Raw genomic sequence first — 17,420 nt, 5'->3', positions numbered from 1 at the left:
CCAGTCTTTGCTATTTGTTATGTGCGATCTTCAAAATGGCAATATTGCGTTGACTCTGCTAAATGTTGCAGCCCATTTTACTTCTTTTTAAGCTCTTTAATGAATTGCATTTCTGTGAAAAGGACATGCTGTCTTCACTTCTGCCACGTGTCCTTGCTAAGTGTCTATTACAGCTGCAACATTCAGTCAAAAGGAAGGCCATAAGGAGGTGTCACATATTAGGGTAGAAATGTCTCGAAGGACAAATAAACTCAAAGAAAACATTCATGCCCAAAGGGAAGATAAAGGTAATACAAGCACCTGTCTTGAAAATGGCAAGTCTTCTTTGGGGATTTTATGTCTCAATTATGGTTGGGTGGTGTTGACAAATATGATTATGATGATATTATTATGGTAATCCATCAGAATAGTGCTCAAATGTGCCTATTGAAGTTCAAGTATGGCACAAAAAGTGAATAGACAGTCAAATTGAAGACTAAAGTGAAGAAATATCATTGTAATCGCCCAACCTCTACTGTCAAAAGACTAAAAAAGGCTTAACAAGGATTGCACAGTTCTTTAAAAAATAAATCTCATTCCTCTTTCTTCTTAAAGTACAGAACAGGTGGGAAGCCAGGACGTTCCGGCATGATCTTACAGACAAATGAATGGTGTTTTTCTGTGGGCTCCAGTTTGTCATACCTAGTCATGCTGTTATAAAACGGGATACTCCGGTGGAAGGCTCTAATGCCAAAGCTGAATAATACACGTGGGCTCACTGTGATTTTTAAAACAATTTGAACATTTGAGAAAATATTTGTTCCGGTCAAGTTAGGTTATGAGTTAGCAGCGTTCTTACAGAATATAAGCAGATATTTTGAGGTTTGCAGAAACAATCGTTACTTGAAGTTAACTCAGCGATACCTTGAAAAACATTGAATTTTGATTATTACTTTTTTGTGCGGGCTCGCCTCTCTACAGACCTAACCTTTGCCTGGAATGTTCCACTGTATGACATGAAACTGATCCATCGTCATGGAGGCAGGCACAGTAACAACAAAGGATTATCTTATCATATCTTAACATCTGCATGGAGTAATGCTGGTGGCAGAATTCACCAGAAGTTTACATAATATATAACTCGTAAATAATTTGATTGTTGTGATCTATCTTGCCGTCCAAATTAAAGATTTGTTCAACAATATCTTCCTATCCTACTGTGGTGTTCATACAGGAAAATCAAACTTTCCTCTCCATTAGAGCGTGATAATTACTAGAGCATTCAGCTGAAACTATTATGAGTTCAACTATTATACTTAAGTCTATGAATAATAGCTCCATACTCACGGGTGGCACTGTGAGAAAGTGCTTTTCCTGGCACTTTAAGCAGGTTACCACAGAGCCATGAAGTCCACCGAGGCTCAGAGGAGACGAGCAAAATCGGACAGTTTGGCTAACAACTGCAAACTACACAATACTGCCAACATATGCAGAAAGATGTGATATGAGAGATATGAATACTCCAAAATTGTTAATTAGAAGACAAAGAATAATTCAACAATGTGGGTTCCATAAGTATTTCAAGTATTGCAGTCTTGCTTGTTGAGTTGCATTGAAGCTTTTCCTACTAATTAACCGTCTGACATTTGGATTCAAAATGAGTGGTGGGACCTACAAAGAGAACACAACTAAGGCAGTGCAATAGGGACTGGGAAAGGACTGTAAATAATGAAAAGAAAGAGAAAAATCCCATTGATCTACTAAGACTTACTCGCGCTGCCACGGTCTCTGTGGTATGTAAAATGTATGAAGGTTTGGCGTGCACATCCCTTTAAGAGAATGCTCCCATATTCAATACATCTGTGTTCTAAATCTCTCCCAGCTAAAACACGAGATCTGAAATGGATTCCTCTCTTGTCGCACCATAGCCAGAAGCCCCCTCGGAAGACACACACAAAATAGGTTTCACGCGCATCAATAATTCAGCAGCATTATCTTTACATGATGATTAATACAATTGCGTTTACCACTGCACTCCTCCTCCTCCTTTCTCTATTTCTAAATGGCATTAAAATTGGATTAACACACTGTAGACATACACTATAGCAATGATTTATTTAAAAAGCCAGGGATAGAATGGTAAGAAAGATAACTGGGAGGTTTTGTTATGTTGTGACACAAAGGAAGCAAGTGTATGGGGTACTTTTCATCTTTACTCATTCTAACAACAAGGTAACACATGCACAACATGCAAGCGCACTGTGAAAGGTACTCCCACCCAGATCCTGGCTCCTGGTCCTGACAGGTTGCCCTAGCATATGGGTGGATGATATTAAAGGTGCTGTACCAGATTCAAACATGAAAAACAGAACTACGGTACTTTTTTAAACGTTTACAGTGGTGTAAACTTAATCCTCACTTTCCTAATGCATTCCTAACATTCCAATCATACATCATGCTGAGATTACGAGTGCTTTTGCAGTCACACCACAGCTAACAACAACAGCACACCAGCGCTATTTCCTGGTTAGCCGCAAAAAAAACGCTTTATTATTAGATGCGGACAGCATACAGCAGTCTCATTTTGACCCTTAGAGCTTAAAGACAAATATGTATTTCTAAGATTATCCCGATGATTATATTTGGAAAATGTGTGCTAAAACATGCCTGTAAAAGTATTTGTAAAGGTTCATTGCATTGTATTGCACAAAACAATGAATGTAATTTTATGCAAACAAAATTACGCGTTTTGAAGCTTAAATTACAGTGACCGCTGTCCATTGACGTCTTCTTCTACAGTGTGTAAAACGCTTGCGCTTCCTGCTAGAGTGCCCCCTGGTGGCCGTTAGCCAGTCAAAATCTATAACTTAACCGCACCGTTGTATGCGGCGCAGAGTTCAAAGCGTGGGGAAAGAGTAGCGGCTTAAAGTCTGAATAGTAGGTTAGTTCATGTTAAAGTCTTTGCAGCAGTCCACATCCTTACATAATGAACTATGAGTATCATAATTATTCACCGCAAATGTATAGGTGCTTTTCACAACTGTCTGATGCTAGAGCGAGTTTTGCCACCACAGTAAAACTAACAAATATCAGCATGCTAACAGCGTGCTTGCTACAATATAAGGAATACAATATAATCAGTATTGAAAGAAACTACAGTAATATTATAATGTTTACTTATCTTCCACCTTTATCTTAATGGCATTGAAGGACGGCTCAAACGTAGACAATAAAGCATCTTCAATCAAGCTTTGGTTAAGGGAGCAAATACAAAGGTTTACTCTAACAAACACTTGTGGGAATCAAAACTGTCCAACAGGAAAACCTTCCAACTACTTCATAAAGGTGCATGTTGTAACTTTTATTATGAAGCAGTGACACTGACAATACCTTTAATTTTATAAAAGCTCCATGAACAAAAAGAGGTGGTGGATCAGCCACAATTTGAAAACAGCCCTAATTACCAAAAAAGTAGATTAAGTGATAATGATGCAAGATATGACAAATACCATATGCTTACGCAACAAACTACTTTTAAACTACTGCAGTTGTAGAGAAGACTGATAAGTGGCCCCAGGGGAGTTTTAACTGAATTTCCCTGAATTGTGTGGAGGGCGGGGTTGAGATTGTTATGATTTAGAGACGGCAGATTTTGAACAACTATGATTTACTGGGACGTTTTATGACAACAAGTAGCAAGAAAATGGTTTCCTCTTAAAGTCAAAAGAAAATTGCGTTTTGCATGACTGAACTGCAAAACTGTTTAAATAATTTTTAGTTACATGAAATTGTCTTCTTTTTTTTCCTGTTGTGTGAAGCACTTTGGATTGCCTTGTGTACAAACGTGCCTTGCTTTCTTGAGAGATTAGGTCTAACTAAATCCTTCAAAATTTCAAAATGTTGGCTGCGTTCCAGTAGAGTAATGAATCAAGGTAAACTGGTTCACAACCTGTCTTTCCCATTTACCCAATTTTGCCCATGGATACGTTGGCAACCCAAACATCGTTCACCGACCTGAGAATTATTCCTGGTTAATTAAGATCTTGTAGAACTGTCATGATTATTAGATGAAATTAACATGCCATCCCTTAAATAAAATTCTCATTATCTGGCTCTCTCCTAAGAACCCCTGGGAACCTGCTGAGAATCTTTGGAGACCCACATTTGGGTATGACTGTGCTACATAACACGGAAAAAGAACAAAGCGCCATGGTCTGTCTCTACTTTTTTGTGTCATTCATTTGCAATTAAACTATACATTCCAACCCTGCAGTTTACAATTTGATATCACAAAGGTTTATAATGTTTTTGTGACACATTTTGTATTTTCCAACATTGCCAATATAATTAATCCTGAACCTTACACATTGTCCATTACAGTCAAACTAAGCCATGTTAGACCTCTAAATTTAACATTAAGTTGTCTCCACAGTTGCCTCTCCCTCCTGTGAGCCTTTCTTCCCTGGACTCTTGGTTCCCCTCTTAGGCCCTCGCCATCTGCTGCATGCGCCCCGGCCTGTGCATGAGCGCCCATGAGAAGCCCAGTGGAAGTAATGGTCTGTTACCACTCAGGCTTCAACATGTTGTCTGCCCACTGCACACAAGCCTCTTTAGCTTCCATGCTAATTCCCCTTGTGCATGTATGTGTGGAGCAAGAGCGAGCGTAAGATCAGATTCTCTTATATAATGGATGTCAACACTTCAGGCCGGTTTTCTGCTTCTTTCTGCACCCGGTACCAACACAGAAAAAACCAAGCTGTTAAGTTTCTCTATCCGATTTTTTTGTATCACTTGCTTTGCCTGTAACGCAGTGACTCAAGAATCAGAGAGTGGACAAGAGAGAGAGTTCACAATATCATTATTTGCACTCTGCACTGTCCAGACATGATAACAGTTACAACAAAAACTACATGATTTTCCAAGTTTGTGAAAGTGCCAAATATGTTGTAATTAATTAAGTAGTATTGTAGTTTATTAATCTTTAGGGTGACTGGTAATTACAACAGGATAATGCAGTGTTTCCCAACTGCAAATGCGGTAAGATTCAATACTGTTTGAATGTAAAAAAAAAATTGTAGTCAATTTAGTTAGGGAGGAGTTAGGGGTCATAGTCATAGTGTGAGAAGAGGTTTAGGGAAACAAAAAGTGTTATACTCTTTGACTTTATGTTTTAACAAATTGTTCAGGCAATGCACCTGAATAAAAAAGCATAGTTGAGTAAAGATAAATACATTTCTCCAATATAAGAATAATCTTGTGAAGCCACGTTTTGTGCATATTCATTTAGTCTGTAAATATTGGGATGCAGAATCTGTATGCACCATTTACATTGAAATCCACAGTGACGTCTCACAGCCTACTAATTTTTGTTTATTGAAACGGCAAAAAAAAGAACAATTGTTGTGTTTTTCCTATTTATATTTTGATTTGGCAATGCTCTTTATTTAACAGAGTAAGCAGATGAGATAGAAAATGGAAGAATGCCATATATAGTATGTCATTTTGATGCCCATGGAGGAACATGTGACTCTTACTTGCCTGTCTAAAATGTACATTGTCCTTCTTAGGGCATCAGCTGACGCCTTAACAAGGAGACAAAGTCGGGGGTGAAAAGTACTGCGATTCCACAACGTGACTGATGCATGACAGTGGCAGGGATGAGGGCGGCGCACACACTTGACGTGGGAATTCATTTGGATCTCCCGTTTAAGAATTCATTCGGACCGAAGACAATGTAAGTACGACCCCTAGTGGACCGAGGAGAAACAACAGGGGTTTATTTTACCCCACACTAACTCCAGGAGACGCACGCTGAGTCAAAGATTAGTAATTTTGGAGTAGAGCTTTACTTGTCATGACGCATCTGACGTACATATTGCGCTAAACGGTTTTCTTCGCCAAATAAATCATCAGCAGCAGCATCATCATCAGCAGCAGCAGCAACAGCAGCAACAGCAGTATATACTCCCTGGAGAGACTTAGCGCAGTGACTTATTATTCCAGGAATGGGATGAGAGACACGAGCGTGCTGCAAGTTGTTCCAACCACAGCACAGGCAAGACAAAAAAAAGCCGCAATGTGGTGTGAAACTAGTGGTGGCACTGGTTTCACAGAGACGCCTGAAAACACGGAGCGTTCTCCCCTCTTGTGGCATACATACTGCGTGCTTGTGCATCGCGCCTCACGGGCTATTTCAAGCAAACGTGCAAAACAAACGCGTCTTTCTGTTGTGAAGAGTGTTTAAAAAAAAAGAAATCTTCAAAAAATAATTAAAAAAATAAAAAACGTTCCCCCCCACGCACACAAAAAAAATCCAAAATGTACGTTGTTGAGGTGTAGCGCGCTTTGGAGGCGCCCGCACGCGCTCTGCTCACTGCACCAGCCGCACGCATTTGCCCAGGGAGAACACCGAGACGCACGAGCGCAGATGTATGTTATGCACAGGTATGTTGGACGGTCCACCTGTGCGTTAGGAGCATTTAAGCAGGGCGAGCGGCGCAGGCTCCCCGCGCGCGCCGCACTTTGGCGGGTGGGAAAGCGCCGCAGTGCACATCCCAGAATAATGAGAGCGAAATGACAAAAAGTACTTACAGCATCTCCCTTTCGCGGAGCTCCAAAGCAGTGGTTTTAGATGTCATCCTAACTGTCCTCCTCCTCCCGTCTCAGAGCATGCAGCCTCCTCACTGCTGATCTGCACCACACAAGGCAGAGGAGAAGCAAGCGCTCGCAGTCAATTATTCCACCGTGTGTCCACAAAAAGCTGAATGAAATCCCCCCTTTTTTCAGGCTTGGGGAGGCTTCGAGGGAAAAAATCACAGTTTTCGTTGTAATCCAATCTTCATTTTGCTCAGCACTGACTCTCCACCGCGAGCTTCCATGGTGCGTTTTGCCTCTGTGCGCGCCGGTGCGAGCTCCCGGTATCCCGTTATTCCTGTCCCAGGCGAGGAGGCGATCGCCAGACGCACGCAGACGCACACGCTCGTCGGGTCGTACAGTAGATGCTCTGGCTGTGCTCCGGCGGGCTTCCCACGGCGCACGGGACCCGCTGCGGCGACTTCTCTCCCCCCCTTTCTCTCTCCCTCGCGCGCGCGTTCTCTCTCTCTCAAGCTGTGGATCCCGTCACGCACGTGAGAGACTGGACCTCACTGGTGAATGTGGCCGCGTGCGTGTGTGTGTGCGATGTGGCCGCGTGCGTGTGTGTGCGATGTGGCCGCGTGCGTGTGCGATGTGGCCGCGTGCGTGTGTGTGCGATGTGGCCGCGTGCGTGTGTGTGCGATGTGGCCGCGTGCGTGTGTGTGCGATGTGGCCGCGTGCGTGTGTGTGCGATGTGGCCGCGTGCGTGTGTGTGCGATGTGGCCGCGTGCGTGTGTGTGCGATGTGGCCGCGTGCGTGTGCCTGCCCGGGTTCTGTGGCTGCGCACTTCTGCAGAGGCTCGCCGCGGGCACCGCGATGGATGGAGAGACGTACGGATTGTGCGTCGGTCTGTCCCCCGCTCACTGCGCTAGAGCTGGAGAGTTGTCTCCAACATTTTGACTCTTGTGTTCAAGTGGCATTCGAAACACCTCCACTCGTCGTGACCACGCGCCAACAAGTTTTACTAATATCTAAGCTTATTTGAAACAGCTAATGAATAAGAATGCACCTAGCCTCACAGCCTATGCTAATGTGTTCACGTGTAAAGCTTGGTCTTACAAAATATGTCCAAACATCGAGTTAACATTTAGCAAACCATCATTTGAAAACAAATAAACTAAAAATATAGAAGACCCGGCCTTATATGACAAGTAAGTCTCACAATTTCGACTGTTGAAGTAATTACGGTAGTTACCTCACGTACATCCGCGCAGTCATTTCACTAGTCTACTTTACGTTTATCAACCCACAACTATGTCCTTCCGCTATTCCCTCAACTTCTCAACGCAATTAGGACCTATTTCTTGTCTTCAATTCTCAAACACATGTCCTTGAGTGTACGCTTGTTGCAAACACAGCCCGGAAAATGGCGCTTTGATGATGCCAAGCCTAAAATTAGATATCCTCATGGGCCTATATTGCTAACACATCATCTGTATTAAAATGCATGAGTTCATTAAACAGAGGAGCTTGGGGCCTTGTCTATACGTGTACAGGACGGCAGGGGGAGGGTCAGGGAAATGTTGGGCCATGTGTATCTCCTTGGCTATGAGAGATAGATTAAAAAAGAGAAATTGTAAGTAAAAATTGTTTCTGTAATAAATTATAACTGCAGTATAGAGCTGATTGACTGCAAGCAAAATGTTGGGGAAAACGATGCATGTGGTATTTACATTTTACATGCATGGCAGAGTTTAAATACATTTTCAATTTTTTTAAGCTTGAACATGTTTTCAACAATTGAAACATAAAGAATCATGGTTTATGTAGTTCCTCTGCTTTACTACTTATTTAGCATACAATAAAAATCATCAATCATCAAGCATCAATGAAATTTCCCCATGTGGGACAATAAAGGATTATCTTATCTTATAATATTGCAAAACTATAGAAAACTGGACGAATGAGGGATTACACCGACGTCGCAAAACTATAATTTGATAATATTCATGTTTTTGTTTTGTTGTTTTGACAGGCAAGTGCTCCTGTCACTCTCCCTCTCGACATGTCCACGGCCCAGCGTTCATGCCCTTTTCTCTGTCATCTGTTGCCCCTAGTGTGACCTCATTTCTCTCGAAGCACGTCACGCACCACTTCATGACACCCTGCTCTGTGCTGAGGCAGTGCGCTGGGGTCCAGGGCCAGCCAGTTTCCTCCCATCATGGTTTGCAGGGCAGACTGGAAGTGAGCTTTACACCCTTTGAACAAGCTTTGGTACTACTCACCCATCACAGCCTTTTGGGGTTTCTTGTTGTGTTTTAGTGATGTTTACCTGGTCAGGCCTGGCAGGGTTCAGGTTCATACGCTCCACACAGTATCAATCCGAGACGGCTCTGGCTGAAAGCAATCAGGAAAAGTCAGAATGTTCAGACAAATACTTCATGGTTGGGCAAAATGTCACAACGATCAAGCAGAGAAATCTAATCTTTATTAAATGCAGTTGAGAGAAAAGCATAGAAATATTTCCCAACCACAAATGCATAAACAGTAGACAAAAATTCAGTTTTTTATGCAAAAAAATAGAATCCAGTCCTACTATAGAACTCTCCTGGACAAATGAGGGATTACATCGACACAAATGCATTAAGCAAAAATAGTCTGTTGTACATTTGTTAGCATGTTTTGTTTTTAGGTTTTGGCACTTCACCTTTGGCTTCCACCCAAACCACAATGCTGTGATTGATCCAAACTCACTGGTGGGTGGAGCCTAATCCAACAGCAGGCGCAGGACAAGAATGGAAATTAATGTACATTGTGCAATATTCAATTCTATGACTCCAGTTTCCCAAAAAAAATCATAATGATAATATTTTTTTAATATTACTTGGCATGTTTGGTGGGCCGGATTATAAAGACAAACGGGCCGTATGTGGCCCGCGGGCCGTAGTTTGCCCACCCCTGCCCTACTGCTAAAAACATGTACAATAGGCTCCAATAGGCTCCTCCCCTCTGGGGCCAGGACTCTGGAGACTTTCCTGGTTAAATAAAAGTCTAGAAAATGAAAATTGATCAATTAATTCAGGTCTAAAATGGATTGCCATAGTACCACTCTATAGGCCACCATTGTCATAATGCATTAACCAAAAATAAAAGTATTGTGTAACTGTCTGTAAACCTTCTTCTCTGACACAGATGACCTCTAGTGCACATTGCCTCTCTGACCCACACACCTGTGATTACTGCAGGTGTAATAAAAATGTCAGGAAATGCCATATTGACTTTAAAAATGCCAGCAGTCTACATGAGGTGGCTGCGGGCTCATTACGGACCATCAGAACACGGCCTGGTGGAAACATAGGACTAGTATCAAGCAGGAGGCCAGCGGATCACTAAATATGAATATAATAAATGTTAAAACCAATGAATGCACCATTAAGAATGTAAATCTTATAAGGGAGGATGCAACAATATTGGCAATAATGGATAGCCAAACAATATTTTTTGTTAAGATGATCTATTACAGTGGCAAGGTGAAAAGCTGAGTAACATATGAATATTTGCTCTGATCTGCTCTTATTCATCTAAATAATTTGATAATATCTGCACCCGGGGATAAGCATAATGTGATAAGAGAAGTTTTACCTGTCCCACAAAAGTGAAATGTCAATGTTGTAACAGCAAATATCTGAAAAAGTATTTTCAGACTGGTGCACTTGGGCAATTTTACATACATTTGAATTAAAGTTATACCTGTTAATTGCCATTATGGCTTAGTATATTTTATAATATTCATAATATTTTAGTCAACGTGTAGTATTTGAGATCCAAAAGCAGAGGGTTCCTCAAATACTCACTGTATTCTGCTTTATCTATGGCCTGGGTCACGGAGGCAGCAGTCTAAGCACCCTGACCCTTTCCATGCACACTTCCTTTGGTCTTTCCAGGGACCGCAAGGCTTTTCCAGGCCAACCATGAGACATAGTCCCTCCATCCTGTCCTCAGCTTCCCTGGGTCTCCTTGTCTCCTCCTTCCACGTTTGGAACACTTCCCCAGGGAGACATCCAAAAGACAACCAGATCAGTTGCCTCAGCTGGCTCCGCTCCACGTGGAGGAGCAGTGGCTCTATTTCAAGCTCCTCCCTTGTGACTCACCATCTCTAAGGGAGCGCCTAGCTGCCCTACAGGGGAAACTGAGTTCCACCGCTTGTATCCGCCATCTTTTCCTTTCACTCATTACCCATGGTTCAATCACCTACATTCTTCCACCCCACAGCCCAGTTAAGAAATTGTAATTCCTTTTGTTCCAGTAAAAGTTTGCTTGACTTGTACAAACTAGCCCGGGCCGTTTGATGCAGTCTTTTCTATCAGGATCGATTTGACACAGAGTTGCAGAGACGCAGTAGCCTACATTTGACCACTGACCCGTTTGTCATTATAGTTGTTTCACAGTTTGCCAGAGGGAACTCACAGACCCGCACCGAGATGAGATACAGAGCTCTGATGAGGGTCAAGACAAAGGAGAGGCCGGAGGGATCTCGGAGGGATTTTGTCTAAAATGGAGATCAAAGAGAAGGCTTATTCTTTGGTAAGCAAGTGAAAGATTTATGTAAAGCATTTTTACTGAATATGCAACATTTGACCATGATCTGTAATCTAATCATCAACCATTGGACCCACCACAATCATATAGATGCTATAGAACATTAGTTAAATGAATAAATGCCAATAACTGACCACCATGAGTCTGATAAAACCTATTAAACCTGCATCGCTTACAAACATGATCCGTGAGCTAAGATACATCTCAAATCTAATCTCAATAAATGTCACAATTTCATTTTATTTTCCCCTCCCTTTCTTCCGGTCTGTCTGCCTTTCCTCGTTCAGCTCTGTAAAATAAACCTGTACCCAAAGAATCTCGTTTTCTTGCTGCCCAGCGATCCTTTTGTTAGTTGACAGAGCCACTTTTCAGTCCTTCGCCTCTGGATATGCTCACACTGGCTGGAGTTATTGGAGTTGGCCTGCACATTGACAGTACATCTCTTGACCTCCCATTTCGAATACCGCCCTCAACCATCGCACCAGTCGCTTCATAAATACCTGGGAAAATTCCGAGTCACCAAAACATCTAGGGTGTGACTGAAGCCGCGTGCTTGCGAAATATACAAGGTCCAGGGTGTTAGCAGGTCACCCAACAGCTGTCTGACACTTCAAATGGCCGCCGGGCTGATGTGCAAAAAAGGGAAAGCAACAAATAAAACTGAGACGGACAGGAAACATGAGCTTGCAAAACGGGGCTTCAACTGTGCTGCAAGAACTATGGCTATTGTTATCTCCCCTATGAAACATTCTATGCATTTTTAAAAACATATTAGCATGTGTAGAGAGAGGAGCCGGGGAGCGAGGCTGGAGGAGACACGAGATGATGGTCAATAAGACATGTCTTCCCTCAGGAGCTACTTTGACCAAAATGACACTGTAGTGAGAACTATGCTTAGGGATACTCATTATTCTAGGACTTTAGGAAGGCAGAACAACATCTTTATTTTCTTATAGGTGTTTGAACATTTTTAATCATTTTAATGTCATATTTAACAAGAATATCTATTGTGTTCAACATCCCTGATCCTTTGCTACTGATTCTGTCCTTATGCGACACAATCACAATACACAGTGCTCAATGTGAGACAAATAAAGTGAACTAAACTCTGCTCATGTTTCCTCCGTGAGTTATTTCGCTTGTCTCCTCTGAGCTTTGGAACACTTCTTAATATGGTGTAGTAAAGGTGATTGACAGCTGAAGAATTGAAGAATTGAGGAGATAAGGAGAGGAAAGGAAGTGAAGTTGGAGAATTGAGGCGCGGCCAGTGAGAAGCGTGAGACAACCAGAACACAACCAGCTAGTCTGTGGGGCCAAGGGGCGAGGAGGTCAAACCCTAACCCTTTTGTAGTCTAAACGCTACTGCTATCTACTGGCAGGGATAGTCCATTTAACATCTTACACACGTCCATTCCACACGCCACATGAAGTCAAGCTGAGTTTCAAAACACAAAACCTTCCACTTCAAAAGATTGAAACCTGTGTTGAATAATGGGTACAAACTTAATATTTTTAGTGGCACGGAACGCATGGGTCAGAGTTACCATGAAGGGGACAATGAAGAATTATACTGCAACCGTAAAAGATGCACTATGTAACTTTTCTGGAGAAGGGTTACCATTTACATGCAGACAAGCAACTGACGCCAAAAAGTCAAGTTACCTGAAAACACCCTTAGACATGTTTAATGTCGTACTGAAAACACACTTAGACATGTTTAATGTCGTGCTGAAAACACACTTAGACATGTTTAATGTCGTGCTGAAAACACACTTAGACATGTTTATTATCATGCTGAAAACACACTTAGACATGTTTCATATCGTGCTGAAAACACACTTAGACATGTTTAATGTCGTGCTGAAAACACACTTAGACATGTTTAATGTCGTGCTGAAAACACACTTAGACATGTTTCATATCGTGCTGAAAACACACTTAGACATGTTTAATGTCGTGCTGAAAACACACTTAGACATGTTTAATGTCGTGCTGAAAACACACTTAGACATGTTTAATATCATGCTGAAAACACACTTAGACATGTTTCATATCGTGCTGAAAACACACTTAGACATGTTTAATATCATGCTGAAAACACACTTAGACATGTTTAATATCATGCTGAAAACACACGTAGACATGTGTAATATCATGCTGAAAACACACTTAGACATGTTTAATATCATGCTGAAAACACACGTAGACATGTTTAATATCATGCTGAAAACACACGTAGACATGTTTCATATCATGCTGAAAACACACTTAGACATGTTTAATGTCGTGCTGAAAACACACTTAGACATGTTTAATATCATGCTGAAAACACACGTAGACATGTTTAATATCATGCTGAAAACACACTTAGACATGTTTCATATCATGCTGAAAACACACTTAGACATGTTTAATATCATGCTGAAAACACACTTAGACATGTTTCATATCATGCTGAAAACACACTTAGACATGTTTCATGTCATGCTGAAAACACACTTAGACATGTTTAATATCATGCTGAAAACACACTTAGACATGTTTAATATCATGCTGAAAACACACTTAGACATGTTTAATATCCTGCTGAAAACACACTTAGACATGTTTCATGTCATGCTGAAAACACACTTAGACATGTTTAATATCATGCTGAAAACACACTTAGACATGTTTAATATCATGCTGAAAACACACTTAGACATGTTTCATATCATGCTGAAAACACACTTAGACATGTTTAATATCATGCTGAAAACACACTTAGACATGTTTCATATCATGCTGAAAACACACTTAGACATGTTTCATATCATGCTGAAAACACACTTAGACATGTTTCATATCATGCTGAAAACACACTTAGACATGTTTAATATCATGCTGAAAACACACTTAGACATGTTTCATATCGTGCTGAAAACACACTTAGACATGTTTAATATCATGCTGAAAACACACTTAGACATGTTTAATATCATGCTGAAAACACACGTAGACATGTTTAATATCATGCTGAAAACACACTTAGACATGTTTAATATCATGCTGAAAACACACTTAGACATGTTTAATATCATGCTGAAAACACACGTAGACATGTTTAATATCATGCTGAAAACACACTTAGACATGTTTAATATCATGCTGAAAACACACTTAGACATGTTTAATATCATGCTGAAAACACACTTAGACATGTTTCATGTCATGCTGAAAACACACTTAGACATGTTTAATGTCATGCTGAAAACACACGTAGACATGTTTAATATCATGCTGAAAACACACGTAGACATGTTTCATATCATGCTGAAAACACACTTAGACATGTTTAATATCATGCTGAAAACACACTTAGACATGTTTAATATCATGCTGAAAACACACTTAGACATGTTTAATATCATGCTGAAAACACACTTAGACATGTTTAATATCATGCTGAAAACACACGTAGACATGTTTAATATCATGCTGAAAACACACGTAGACATGTTTAATATCATGCTGAAAACACACTTAGACATGTTTAATATCATGCTGAAAACACACTTAGACATGTTTAATATCATGCTGAAAACACACTTAGACATGTTTAATGTCGTGCTGAAAACACACTTAGACATGTTTAATATCATGCTGAAAACACACGTAGACATGTTTAATATCATGCTGAAAACACACTTAGACATGTTTCATATCATGCTGAAAACACACTTAGACATGTTTAATATCATGCTGTGACAATGTCAATGTCAAAGTTTTTTTAAACTTTAAAAGCCCAAGTGCTGTACAGAAAAGTGAAATAATACATAGATACAAAAAAGAAATATTTAAAACAATTTAAAAGGGGCTATGGACCTTTTTGGCAATGCAATTTCATCTCTATGGCGACAAGCAGGTGGTGAACCAGAAAATATATGGGGCAATAGTGGGCCTATAATATGTCTACTTAAATACATAAAAAATAATCTAAAAGAATGTCAAAACATAAAACAAAAAATAGAAATAAAAACATCTGAAAAGGTAGCCATAAGAAAGAGCAAAGCTTGAAAGCCCCTCGCCCTCAGAGGCAGTCTCTGTGGTCCGACTGGCTCACATCTCTCCACTTTCCCAAACACTCCAGACTTTGATGTGAGCTCTTTGCAGCTTTTTGCTCCAGCTGTCTCCTCTGTGTTCCCTGGACTGGGCCACATTAGAGCCATGTTTCACACCCCAGCAAGGCTGTGAAGGTGGCAGATGTTGATATGTCTAATATGCAGCCACTTGCCAAAATGAAGAGTTTATTATATCCGGCTTGAATGTGCCAATCATGTGGATCCAGAGACGACGTCTGTTTAATGTGAAATTATCTGATATTTGTCTATTATAAATGTGGAGATTAAATGTGTCGAGATAAAATGTGGGCACTGACATCAGGATGTCCCAAGGTTTAGAAATGACACGAACATAATGATCCCATTAAATGATTAGTTCCTGAGGTTTAATAAACATACCGGATAAGTGAAAAAGAATAAAATGTAGATACTAGTACAAACATCTTTCCCCCCTAGGAACAAGAAAACTAAACTAAACCCATCAACATGGGTGTACTATATAGCTTTTCAGGTGGAGTGTCACTTCATTTGGCCGCCAGGAGATGTTGCTTTTTCTTGGTGTTGCCCTATTGTATGGCAATAACATTTCAGAAAAATCACTTATCCAGGCACTCCAGAAGTATGAGCCACACAGAGGAAGTACAATAAAAGGACCACGCAACCACAAAGACGTGCAAATAATAATGATTGAATTCTGTGAGATGGATACTGGTGATCCATGGCTCAAACTGAAGGCCGATGACTGGGACGAGAGACTCAGGGTGGGGCGCCATCTCTGCAATTTGCTCAGTTCAGGACCCTCCCCCATTTAGAAGACCAAATGCTGAAAGTAAACATAATACTAGAGAAGGGAGAGTGTGTGGCCGGGTTTTGGAGCTCCCAATAGTGTTCTCCCACAGTAAAGAAACAAGTGCAAAAAGGTGCTGTGACAGATATTTACAGTGAAAAAACTTGTTGAGGAAAAAAACCCACATGTATATGTTTTGCATAGACTTCCCCTTTAAGTCTATTTTTAACCCCAAGGACACGTTACCCACACTGTAACCCAGATGAGACTGAAGGCAGGGCTGAAGAGAACTGAAGGACCACCTTTAAACCCCCGATGGCCCCTCCCACATTACATAACAGACATATTAAATATTATTTACATCATTTCTGCTATAGATACAAAAATATGTTTATCACAGAAAAATATAAAGCTAAATAAACAACCTTGAACATGGCCAAAACAGAGATAATTGTCTCTGTAAATGATTTGTTGCTCACGTGACCACCGAAACCCGCGAGACTGAGGCATTTAAACCCCAGCGCGGGTGTGTCCGGGTTTGCCCAAACGCACCACGGGAGGAGACGCAGCGCAGGTGAGTGTGACAGCAGATTTAACGTGTTTTAGATGTGCAGAACTAACGCTTGTACCCTAGTCACGGCAAAACGCGCAGGAGGAAAGATGGTGAACTGTTTAAAATGTGTATTTGCGGTGGAAGGATTTGTCACGCGTGCAGCAGACAGAGAAACGGGCGCGCGCGTCTTCACATGCGCTCCCCGGGACAGCGCACTTAGGGACGGACCGGGCCCGTCACAGAGCGCGGGTTTAAAGGTGTTGTGCTGGTATCAGAAGACTAGACCACGCCTCGCTGCTCATATTATTAACACATATTATTAACTCCATTTGTTTAAATTGCCAAGTTGACTTATCTTCTCCACCAGGGCTCACAATAAAATCATAAAACTGTGGCATTGCCCTGTTATTGTTCTTCCTCTGTGCCGCTCGTACTTTCTGGAGTGCAGGCATATTTAAGTCGTTCTCAAAGTTTTATCCTCTACCATATTCGCTGATTGGAACACACGTAGCAAACAGCCCCGACAATTTAAATAATGTAAAAATACGAGTTGTATTTAAAGAGTAGAAATGACTTGAAACTCAGGACATGACGTGCCAATGACATGGGAACTTGTCTTCATACTTTATCCTTATAATTCGCAAAACAAGGACTGGAAAGATCTATCTTTCATCTATTCACACACAAAAACCCATTTTTAATATGAGTGGGCTCACTAACCATGCAACACGCAGGTATGTAGACCCTCCACCAGAAAAGTTACATAGCACATCTTTAAAGTTGCTTTACAATTACAATTACACAGCTCTCTGGCTGGCAATAATATGAA

The 17,420-nt window shown here is 41.0% G+C and overlaps 1 protein-coding gene across 2 annotated transcripts in view; it reads right to left on the bottom strand.

Annotated features, from left to right (window-relative positions):
• The window catches only part of grin2aa (glutamate receptor, ionotropic, N-methyl D-aspartate 2A, a), a 203,492-nt gene extending 196,807 nt beyond the window's left edge, over positions 1-6,685 (bottom strand). For both annotated transcript variants that reach the window (XM_072442601.1, XM_072442600.1), the window contains exon 1: positions 6,571-6,685. The gene's annotated coding sequence lies outside the window, so the exon portion shown is untranslated. The remainder of the gene's footprint in view (positions 1-6,570) is intronic.
• Positions 6,686-17,420: the final 10,735 nt, after the last annotated feature.

This window comes from Eucyclogobius newberryi, unplaced genomic scaffold (assembly GCF_026437365.1).
Source record: "Eucyclogobius newberryi isolate DKJ021-1_F unplaced genomic scaffold, fEucNew1.0.hap1 SCAF_13, whole genome shotgun sequence".
Taxonomy (NCBI): domain Eukaryota; kingdom Metazoa; phylum Chordata; class Actinopteri; order Gobiiformes; family Gobiidae; genus Eucyclogobius; species Eucyclogobius newberryi.
The sequence above is the reverse complement of the archived record's forward strand: the minus strand, read 5'-3'. Positions and strand labels throughout refer to the sequence as shown.